The 12,206-nt window shown below is 41.7% G+C and overlaps 1 long non-coding RNA gene across 1 annotated transcript; it reads left to right on the forward strand.

Moving 5' to 3' along the window:
- Positions 1-7,759: 7,759 nt before the first annotated feature.
- LOC132882141 (uncharacterized) lies at positions 7,760-10,217 on the forward strand. Its single transcript, XR_009654112.1, has 3 exons — positions 7,760-7,816; positions 7,995-8,345; positions 9,514-10,217. It is a non-coding gene; the product is annotated as an uncharacterized LOC132882141 (long non-coding RNA).
- The last annotated feature ends 1,989 nt before the right edge of the window (positions 10,218-12,206 follow it).

Here is a 12,206-nt window from a genome sequence, read left to right on the forward strand (position 1 = left end):
TGACGTCACCTCCTCCACTTTCCAGCAGCTGCACCAACATTTCTGTGCTCGCGCTGAGATTCGCTTCACTCGCGCGCGGTGAGTTGTTGTAGGGAGCGCCCGGAAAACCCGGAGTGGATTTTCAGTGCTCTGTGTTTTCTCTTATCCATCAAGTGGAATGGATTCTTTCACGAAGCAATAGAAACGGCGCTGGGTGAACTCATATTTTATGTTAAATGTGGGGGGTCCAAACAAAGAATTATGAAATGTGAGGGGGACACGCCCCCGCCACCTTCAATGGTGGCGACGCCCATGCATTTCCCCTTCTCCGTTTTAGCCTTTTTTTAAATTTTTTATTTATTTTTTTACTCAGTAACGGCTGTGATGTAAAATGTACCAAAGTACACTACTTAAAAGAAAACATACTTAAGTAAAAGTACACTCTTTAAAAATTACTTGAAAAAATATAAGTACACAAAAAAGCTACTCAAGTACAGTAACGCGAGTAATGTAATTCGTTACTTTCCACCTCTGCTGGTTACTGTTTTTTTTTTTTTTTTTGACAGATTCTCATTTTTGTATCAAGCAGGATAACATTAATGACCTGCCCGTGGTGGTATATTTCAATTTTGTATTTGATTTCATTAGATTGTTTCAGTTGAAATTTACATTTACAAATGTATGCAACATTCATTTATATTTTCAAATAAAACTGTGCTGTAAGCGGCTTTGAATTCATTTCTGGGTTTCGCAGGTACCATGCGATTAATCATGATTAATCACAGGAAGTCATTGAGTTAATCCAATTAAGATTTTTAATGTTTGCCCACCCCTAATATATATATATATATATATATATATATATATATATATATATATATATAAATTTAATACACACCACGGGCGATTGCTCTAAGACAATGAGGGCTCAGCCTCCTCTAAAAATGACGAACATCGTGTAGGATGAATTGCGCTAAGCTTATGTTATAGCCAACCTTATAACATTGCTATTTCAGATCCAGACTCATAGAAATATATGTGCTCAACCCAACTACAGTGCGAAATCATTCCGTTATAACTTTCCCCAGTTCGCCTAATGTGTGCGTGAGTTTTTCCCCCTCGTGACAACACGATGCAGCCCAGCCTCGGTGGACTTCAATGGCATTTGGGAGCTATGCGCTTTTCAATCTCAAAATACAAGACGATTATTGGACAAATACTGCGAAAACGCCCGCCCACGGACTCCCAGCCTCACAGTGGGAGGGACATGGCAATGCTTTCCGCGAGGAGACTGGTGATTGGTGAAAGCGGCCGGATATTTTCTTTGATTGACAGCTCGTTTCAAATATAGACAGGCAGCGGTGAATTTCAGTTCAGTCCCATGTGGATTCGCAAGTGCTGTGGTGTATTGTAAGAGAACAGCTTACATTTCGATTTCATTCATTCCATACGGTTTCTACCAGCTTTTTTAGTTTGTATATATTTTCATTGTAAATAAAGTGTAAATATAGTGTTGTCAAGTTTGCTATCTTAGTTCCAGAAATTTCGTTTATTTGAGTGACTGAACTTGAACTTGAGGGGGCTAGTCAGCTAGCAAGAAAGCTGCGCACGGATGCCAAGCATTGCTGATTTAATTTTGGCAAAGCCATTTGCCAGTCTTCCTTTCGAAGAAAAAATTTAAATTAAAGAGCAGGGTAGACCAACACCTCAAATTGACTTGGTGAAAAAGGTAGGGAATAATACTCGTTCCTTTCAGCTCTCCTGGTACGAGAAAGTGAATTGGCTAACAGCAAGTGACCCACATCAACAACAGTAAATAGGCTACTTTAGTAATATGTCATGGAAGGACCAAAAATATAGAATCTATTTAAAATATTTATGCTGAGCATATTATATTGGAATATATATATATATATATATATGTTTCTGGATATGAATTAAACACAGCTACAATTTGGAAAACATTTTTAAACAAAAACACAGCCGAGAACATTTCACACTACAGACCTGGATTAAAAGTGAAGGGTTATCAAAATTGTCAATAAAACATTTCTCAGTCAAAATAAGTAAAATATAGGGAAAATGTCATTGAATGAAATGTGTGGCACCCAGCTCTATGTTTGGCTCCCCAAGGTCAGTGCTTGTGCCTATTCCAGAACACTCTGCTGTTACTGCTGAGGTTCCTGACAAAGAGCTGCTTTCAATAATGATTAATTTTTAAACAACATGCCACAATTTTAAAATATAAAATGTTAAAATATACCCCCCCCCAACACCACCATCATGTATATTGGACAGTAGGCTAATGGGCAAAAAGAACCTGTTATTTCACAGTTTGTGACCCTGCCAACAATCAGCCAGATCAGAGGCAAGAGTATGGGCAAAATTTATGTGTTTTTTCTTTTTTCTTTTAAAATCTGGAAATATCGTAACCGACCAGCCTCCCCTGTTTGAAAGACTACCAGCCTCCACTGATACACACACACACACACACACACACACAGATATATATATATATATATATATATATATATATATATATATATATATAAATTGGAGCAAAAGGACATAAAATAAACAGTCAAATGCACTTGAGGTATAGCAGGTAAACATGAAATAAGCAGTATAAACAAAAAACTAATAGTTGTTAAGGTGAGGTAGTGTGGAATAGTGCAAATGAGCGAGGTAAAGTGAAATGTGCAGTCCCTGAGTTCAGTCTGTGAATGAATGTTGAGAGTGTTTGTGTGTGTGTGTGTGTGTTGGGGGGGACTGTGAGGGTGACATAATGTCAGATGTTGAAGGGGGGCAGGGGGGTGTGTGGGCAGAATCTGTGGCAGGGGGCAGAGGGGGGAGGAGGGGCAGAACAGGGTGGGAGTTGGCCTCCTGACCACCTGGTGAAAGAAAGTGTCCTTGAGCCTGCTGGTTTTGGCCCAGAGACTCCACAGTCTCCTCCCCGATGGCAGCAGGCTGAAGAGGCTGTGAGATGGGTGGGTGGGGTCACCTGCAATCCTGATGGCTTTGCGGGTGAGGCGGGAGTTATAGATATCCATAAGAGAAGGGAGAGAGACACCAATGATCCTCTCAGCTGCTCTCACGATGTGCTGCAGAGTCTTACAGCAGGACACGGTGCAGGCGCCGTACCACACGGTGATGCAGCTGGTCAGGATGTTCTCAATGGTGTCCCTGTAGAATGTGTGCATGATGGGGGGGCCGGGGCTCTTGCACTTCCCAGTTTGCGGAGGAAGTACAGATGCTGTTGGGCTTTTTTGGCCTGTGATGCGGTGTTGTTAATAAGTTAATAAGTATCCAGTGTCTAATGTCCTTCACACATTCCTCAATTCTATTAAAGTGCACATCTTGGGTATATTTACAGTGGTGCTTGAAAGTTTGTGAACCCTTTAGAATTTTCTATATTTCTGCATAAATATGACCTAAAACATCATCAGTTTTTCACACAAGTCCTAAAAGTAGATAAAGAGAACCCAGTTAACCAAATGAGACAAAAATATTATCCTTGGTCATTTATTTATTGAGAAAAATGATCCAATATTTCATATCTGTGAGTGGCAAAAGTATGTGAACTTTTGCTTTCAGTATCTGGTGTGACCCCCTTGACCCCCTGGCTGGTAGTATTATGGTTTGGGCCTGTTTTGCTGCATCTGGGCCAGGACAGCTTGCCATCCTGGCGCAGATGCAAAAATTGTCAAAATTTGTCCCATATGAACTGTAAGAACACACAATGCTGGTACAGCAATAGAAAAATGTCATTTTACCCAAAACCTGACTTGACAAAACAGTTCCATTCTCACGAAGGAATGAAATAAGCTTCATCCTCATGCAGGGACACGCCCACATTTTTAACAAACATTATAAAACAATTTAATATTTATAAACCACAAGAAAAAACCTGTAACATGATAACCTGTCCCTACTCTCCCCACCTGAACATTTTTAAAAAATCCTGAAAAGTTTTTCCCCCGAAATCAAGGTATCGAAGTATGTAACCTAGCATTACCATACATAGTGTTATTTATTCAATAGTACTATACAGGGATAGTCAAAATTATGTTAACACTTAAAACCAAAACATACAGCATATGTGCAAGATGATTTATTGGAGGGTCTCAACCTGTTTGCCATTGTGTTCAACACACAAAAAACAGCTAGCAACACCATTTAATCTGTCACCCATGGTGTACGTCTCTTTACTGGAGAAAAAGAATCCATTAGTGTTGACATAATTTTGACTAACCCTGTATATGGTGACCCAAGGCCACAGACTTTAATTCCTAACAAATCCCCAATTCTCCAGTGTACATTACATCATAGAATGGAGGAGGAGGTGAAGTAGAAAATACAAGTTTTGGTTGATCAAATGTTGAACTGTACAAACCTTACTGCAGTGTCCAGCTTTGACTCCAAAGGAAGTAGGTTACTCTCGAGCTAAGGTCTCACATAGTCAAAATCACTTCACAGTAGATGATTTTGAACCTTCTGGGGGTCAATCTTTTGTTGAAATACATGAGAGCCAGGGAGCTACCTTGACAACCGGGAGGGTGTGGCTTCCATCCCTGGAAAGTTTCATTGTGTTGAAAATTGCTGTGGGTCAAGTGCTGGATGAATTTATCTGTCACAGCTGTGAAGGCATACATGAGGCTTACATAGGTTACCATAGAATTCCATTGCAACCCATCCATCCATTATTTGTAACTGCTGTGCAGGGTCGCGGGCAAGTTGGAGCCTATCCCAACTAACTATGGGCAAGAGGCAGGGTACACCCTGGACAAGTCTGACACACAGAGACAAACAACCATTCACAATCACACCTACAGTCAATACAGAGCCACCAATTAACCTAACCTGCATGTCATTGGACTGTGGGGGAAACCGGAGCACCCGGAGGAAACCCACGCGGACACGGGGAGAACATGTCAACTCCACACAGAAAGACCCCTGTCGGCCGCTGGGCTCGAACCCAGGACCTTCTTGCTGTGAGGCGATAGTGGTAACCACTACACCACAGTGCCATGTGTTAAAATTGTGTTGAATTTTATTCCATGAACTAAATAAAGCAGCTGTGTGTTCAGTTTCCAGAGTGGTGATGATCATTTCAGCTGATCACATATCTGTGGACCCTGGATAAAACATCACTCTGCTCTGTAACATCACTCATTATTCAGAGATATCGTGGTATCAGATGAACTCAACTGATGTGAGGCAGATTGTCAAGGTAGGCAGTGGTGTAAGTGGTGTGTGGATAAAGGATTTTATCCATGAGCTGCTGAAATGTTGTGGTAGCCCCAAATAACCCGAACGGAAGGGTGGCAAGCTGGTGTAAATCAAACATAGTGGAAAAGGCCGTTTTTTTCTTGGGATAAGGGAGTCAAGCGGATCTGCCAATATCCCTTTGTTAAATCCAGTGTTGAATAAAAGCAAGCCACACATAACCGATTGAGCAGTTCATCAATGCAAGGCATTGGGTAGGCATCAAATTTAGCCACCGCATTGACCTTGTGATAGTCCACACAGAATCGAACCAACCGGTCAGTTTTGGGAACCAACACTACCGGCTGCTCCAGTCACTATGTGACTCCTGGATTATCCCCATCTCAAGCCTGACATTAAGTTCATCCTGAACTACAGGTTTTTTGTGTTCAGGTAAGCGGTAGGGGCGGCTATGCACCACCACCCCTGGGGGCGTCTCGATGTGGTGTTCTATGAGGTGGGTCTGACCGGACAGGGGTGAGAACACATTGAAAAACTCCTCTTGCAACCTGGCAACCTCTATGAGTTGGGACAGTGAGAGGTGGTCTCCCTGGGGACTAGGGTGGGATGAGCAGTGGATTTTGTTTTAATTTCTGGCCCCAGCTCCTCCCTCTCTGGAACTACCATTGTCAATGTGACAAGGACCACCTTGTTCTATAGTTTGAGCAGATTAAGGTGGTATATCTGCCATGCCCCACCCCATCCATTCACTTCACCTCACGGTCAACATCCCCAACTCGTTCTGTGACCACAAAGAGCCCTTGCCACATAGCAAGGATTTTAGAGCTCGATGTGGGTAATAATACGAGAACCTTATCTCCAGGTGTGAATTCTCTAAGGCATGCCTCCTGTTGTACAGCTGGGACTGGCACTCTTGTGCCTGCTGCAAATTCTCTTGGGTGAGGTGACTGAGGATGTGGAGTTTTGCATGCAGGTCAAGAACATAGGCGAAGGGCCAGCCGACCTCCTCCAGTGTCAGCACATGAAAATGCTGTTGGTGTTGCTCAGGGGAGTGGCCGACTTGCTGCAGGATTTTGCACTTTAGATTTGCATATTCCAGTCAGATGTCTGCATGCATTTGCTGAACCACGAGCTATGCTTCACTGGTCAGGAGTTGTAAAAGGCAGGCCTCTCGCTGTTCATCCAGCCATCCCCATGCCTCTGTGGCTCACTTGAAGAGCTCTAAAAAGGCCTCCAGGTTGTTGTGTGTCCCCATCTTTGTAAGGGTGATGTGGGGGACTCTGGGGCTAGGGCACCTGCTGAAGTGATGAGGTGCAGGATCACCTGGTGGTCCTCTTACTGGGCCTGCAGTAGGGCCTTGAAGTGCCACTCCTGTTCAGTCCACATAGTGACCAGCACCTAGTGCTGGTTTTGTTGGGTGGCAGTAAGGGCATGGACAATCTCCTTGAATGGGGAGGACTCCATGGAGATGGTTCCCTTTTAGCGTCTCGGGTTTCAGCACAAGTGTAACAGTTCCCTGACAGGGGTGCATGCTGAACAGACAGGAAGGCAGGTTCGGATTCACTGTTTTGATTGTTTTGAAGAAGGCGGAAGTGTTCGCCAAAACTGTCAACAAGCGAGGTAACATACATAAAAATACGTGTCTTAAGAAACGAACTTAAAAGAATAGGTTCAGATTCACTTTCAGGTTTTATTTACAAAAGAAACCAAACAAAAATACGCTTTCCAGTGGTCTATAACTGACAGATTTGCACAACCAACACATAATGAACAGGTGTAAGTCCAGCCAGGGTAAAAAAAAACCTTCTGTCTGCTCTTCTCCCCCTTTTATCTGCCCACCATCACACACACAAACACACAGATACAGCACATTAATTAACAACAGGTGTTTCCACTTTGCCACTCACCTTCCCTGGCTTCCCTCTCCATTCACAAACTGGCACTCGACCATGCCCCTGCTGCCACACACAGCAACACTAACACTAGGGTGGGTGTGTCTAATGAGTGTGTTTTTAATTAATTAATTAATTAATTAATTCATTCATTCATTCATTCATTCATGCAGCAGTGACTCACATGAGAAGGTACCACAGTCCCTCCTACTTAATCCAAATGAACAGAGTCATACATTTGTCTCATGATTAAAGCCATCTCTCTGTCTGTCTCTCAGCAGGAAGACAACCTGCACCACACTGCTGAGTTGACCTGTATGACCTACACCAGAATCTCCTGATGGAGCAGAAAATATTGAACAGCACGATTCATCACAATCACAGATGATCTGCTGTGATCTAGATCTGAGCACATTTGTACAATGATTTTGAATGAGTTTCGTTAGATAGATTGCTGTGGTCAAGATGACTTGGTTTTAGCTCAGAATAAGCTCTGTGTGATGTCCTGTTCAGAGTGTGTGGTTAAAACCACCAGCAGGGCAGATGCCGTGCCTGTGATGTGAGAAAATCATTGGACAGATAAAATACAAAACAGGATGTCGCATGGTGTGACTAAAACCAGACCTGAAACATGCTCTTTTTTTTTTTTTTTAAACTGTGCAACAGCCCTGGAGGTTGTTTGTGAGAAATGGCCAGACTCCTGTTTACATTACTATTTGGTGAGTTCGTACATACATCAACAAATTCACAGATAGTGATACTAGTTATACTCTGCATGACTGTTATTAGCCACTGTAGCTGTGAAAGTGTGAGTATTGTTCAGAACTCTGGATGTATTTATGCACAATGGCAGGTTTGGACAGTGATGATGAATCTGCTCTCTTGCTCTTCTTTCAGGTTTCTTTACATCATGTCTCTTTGAGATCGCTTCAAGTGGTCATTTATCTGTCCATCCTGGAGAAAACATCACCCTGCTCTGTAATGTCACTAATCATTCTGAGATATCATGATATCGACTGAGATCTGAATAACAGCTGCTGATATCTGCTAAACAAGGGAACCTGAAGAAAAACTTTTATCTCAGTTATAACGTGGACGAGAGTCACTTTGATTTCACAGGAAGTGGCAGTTCAGTGAGTTTAGTGATTACTGGTGTTAGAGAGACAGATCTGGGATTTTATTACTGTGGAGGAAAAAACAGAATGACGCACACTGAGTTTGGGAAACCCATCAGGCTGAACATTACAGGTGGGTGCCAATACTTTATGCAGTATTAATGTTAATAGTGTCTTACTGGATATTTGTGTACTTATTTAGCATCACAGTTTATGTCATTAAAAAAAACATTTTCACTTCTATTTTCATGGATAATCTGGCAAATCTCTTAAACCCTTCTAAAGAGGTGAAAGTTTTTCAGATTTTGTAAAAGTGTAGATTTTATGAAACAGTAGAAGTCATAATTGTTTGGACTTTTTATTATATCTGCTCACGAGGGTCTGTTTTCACTCATTTTATCAGCTCAGGTATTTTGGAGGTTTTAGCTGAGCATGTAATTAAATGACAATATTTGGGTGCCAATATTTTTATTCAGTCTGATTCTTACTATTCAGTTTTGTTTTAATATGTGTTATCAGTTATTTCTTATAATATCATTATTGATAAAAATTCAGGAATTAATTTTTTCTTCCAGGTTTCTTTATTCTCCTCAGCAGTGCGTTAGAGTGCAGCAGTTTATTACAGCTGCAGTTCTGTAATCAGATAATTGCCTCAGATAATCAGATCAATTTGGTAAAGTGTGTCTCATCTCATCTCATTATCTCTAGCCGCTTTATCCTGTTCTACAGGGTCGCAGGCAAGCTGGAGCCTATCCCAGCTGACTATGGGCGAAAGGCGGGGTTCACCCTGGACAAGTCGCCAGGTCATCACAGGGCTGACACATAGACACAGACAACCATTCACACTCACATTCACACCTACGGTCAATTTAGAGTCACCAGTTAACCTAACCTGCATGTCTTTGGACTGTGGGGGAAACCGGAGCACCCGGAGGAAACCCACACGGACACGGGGAGAACATGCAAACTCCACACAGAAAGGCCCTCGCCGGCCACGGGGCTCGAACCCGGACCTTCTTGCTGTGAGGCGACAGCACTAACCACTACACCACCGTGCCGCCGTAAAGTGTGTTCAACACTTTTAAAAAATAGAATATTTCAAAATGCGCATCGTTGTGGTTTTCAGTGTTGAAGATCCTGAATCAGCTGTGGGGAAATCAGCTCAGTGTGGCTGATAAGTGTTTCAAATAGCGACTCACTTTCCCAATTCACGATCGAGATGATGATGATAATGATATCTCTGTGCTTCTCAGTGTGTTTCAGATGATGATGATGTCTCTGTGCTCCTCTGTGTGTTTCAGGTGATGATGATGATCTGATTCATAAGACTGATCTTTCAGACACACAGCAGTCTGCACACCCTGTACTCTGTGAGATTATTATTGTAATCCTATCGTATATGTGTGTGTGTGTGTGTGGGGGGGGGGACTCTGTTCCAGTGAGCATCATCTCCACCTCTCTGTACTATTCCACGCTACAAGGTGAGAGCTAAAAGCTTTTCAGATCAACGTTCATACACTTCACACACCTTCCTTTATTTATTACACTTCCTGTTGTGCCTGGCCCTGCAGAAGCCCTTATACACTACTGCAGAATGAGTGTGTGTAATGAAAACATTAGTTATTGTGAAAGGTGTGAATGCTGAAACAGTGTTACATCTGTGTGCTTGACATTGTTGATATTTTTTAATTCTCTTAATTTTCGGATCAGTGTTATTCCAGTGGGGACTCAAATTAGAAGGTAGCAGAAAAACACTCAGTGATAAAATAATGAAATGTAGTTGATCGAAGTCAACACTGAGATCATGACACTATTAAAGCGGACTGAAAATACCACATTATCAGATGTTTTTCTCTCTGCAGGAAGTGGACCTGTCTAATTTGACCTCTGTGATCTACACAAGTGATTCCTGACAGCCCAGAAACCATTTGCAGAAGTTTAGTCCTCTGTAACATGTAAAACTGAACTGTGCGTAAAGGACAATAAGAAATAAATGTCTGATGCAAGCAATAACCCCATTTCCATATTTTTCAAAATGCAATAAAAACAAAAATCTGTGATCTCATTCGTTTATTTATTACACTTCCTACTGTATTACATTATTATGTACAAAATACCCAGAGCAGCCTGGGGAGCAGTTGGGGATTTAGTGCCTTGCTCAAGGGCACTTCAGCCATTCTTGCTGGTCCAGGGAATCAAACCAGCAACCTTTTGGTTCCAAAGCTGCTTCTCTAACCATTAGATCATACCCGTAGCTTCCCCTATGGACTGATTTGAGTACCTGTTCCTTTAAATGATAATGAGTCACTGCTCACCCCACTCCCTCTTTCACCAGCCAATCAGGTCGCACTTTCCTCATAAATATTCATCCACAATGGCAGTTCTCAAACCATGAGTGGAGATACTCGTATGTGGGGGTGGGATTATTCTAATGAGCCCCATTTGTGACAAAGAATGAGAGCCAAATCTGAACATCTTGTTGAAACATGTTTTCTGAAATATGCAGCCCAAAATGAAACTGACTTGGTCTTATTTCAGAGATTGTGGGTTGGCAGGCTCAAGATATCGGAGCACAAGCTCTGAAAAAGTGAGTTTTTCCCAATATGTCCCCTTTCAGGGTGAACACACTTCCTGAACTTTTCCAGCTTCTTTATACTGAAGGAATAAATTACAGGAGTGTATTTGGCTCGGTATCAGGAAGTTGCAACCTGTTCAAAAGTAATGGAATAACAACACTTATAGACTTTTGAATTTTTTGAATTGATTAAATTTATAGAGCGCATAATTTATAAAAATATTCTTATGTGCTTTAGAAGATATAAAAGTATTTAAAAAAAAAAAAACTACAATCCGGGTCCGGTTTCACTAAAGTAGTTTAGACTGGTCTATGGGTTAAGATTGGTCTTAAGTTTCTTTATAGACCAGTCTAATGCAAGCGAGACAGTTTCACAAAAGTTAAGACTAATTTTTTAAGTCTAATTTTAGGCTTAAAAAGTAAGACACCCTCCCCCCAGTCTAATATGGGTCTAAGGGCTATAAAATTTAATAAAAAAACAAACAAACAGTCAAGCCATAAGTGCCATCAATGTCAATAACTACAAGAAAGCTTGAAATGTTAAGGCAGTGAAGTACATTGCAAGTATGTAATACACAAATTTAGGCTATTATAATCTAACTATAAACTATTCAATAAAGAACAAACAGTGTAATGCCAGCTTATTCATTTTATTACTTATAAATAATATAAATATATATAAATAATATAAATATATATAAATAATATCTCATCTCATCTCATTATCTGTAGCTGCTTATCCTGTTCTACAGGGTCGCGGGCAAGCTGGAGCCTATCCCAGCTGACTACGGGCGAAAGGCGGGGTACACCCTGGACAAGTCGCCAGGTCATCACAGGGCCGACAATATAAATAATATAAATATATCAATTCATTTATGCATATAATTACATCACCACTCATCACTTCTCTCTCTCTCTCTCTCTCTCTCTCTCTCATACACTCACACACACACACACACACACACACACACACACACACACACACACACATTACTACATCACTCCTCCATCTGCGCGAGTCTCTTCAATTTAAGTTGCAGTCTTTCCTTTTGGTAGGCTCTTCGTGTAGTGTCACATCCGCGCAGGTACTGGGTGATGACAACTCTGAGGGTGAAGGAGCCTCAGCTTCAACGTTGCTAGCAAAGTTGCTAAGGGAGTTGCTGCTGGGTCTGGCGAAGCCAGTTACTCTGCTCTCCTTTCCTCCTTTCACTCCCCAGAATAAGGGCGACTCGTCACCATAAATGTTGATGACCATTTCGGTGGTTACTTTTAGTTTCTTCAAACCCCCTCCTCCAGTGGGGGTGTTTTTACGCACGGCAGCAACATCTCTTCTCGCAGATGGATTAACGCTATTCACAGACGATGTTATTTTTTCCCACACTTCATGTTTTTTCTTATTGCTACATTCTTCGCTGAATT

This window comes from Neoarius graeffei, chromosome 2, assembly GCF_027579695.1.
Source record: "Neoarius graeffei isolate fNeoGra1 chromosome 2, fNeoGra1.pri, whole genome shotgun sequence".
Lineage (NCBI taxonomy): Eukaryota > Metazoa > Chordata > Actinopteri > Siluriformes > Ariidae > Neoarius > Neoarius graeffei.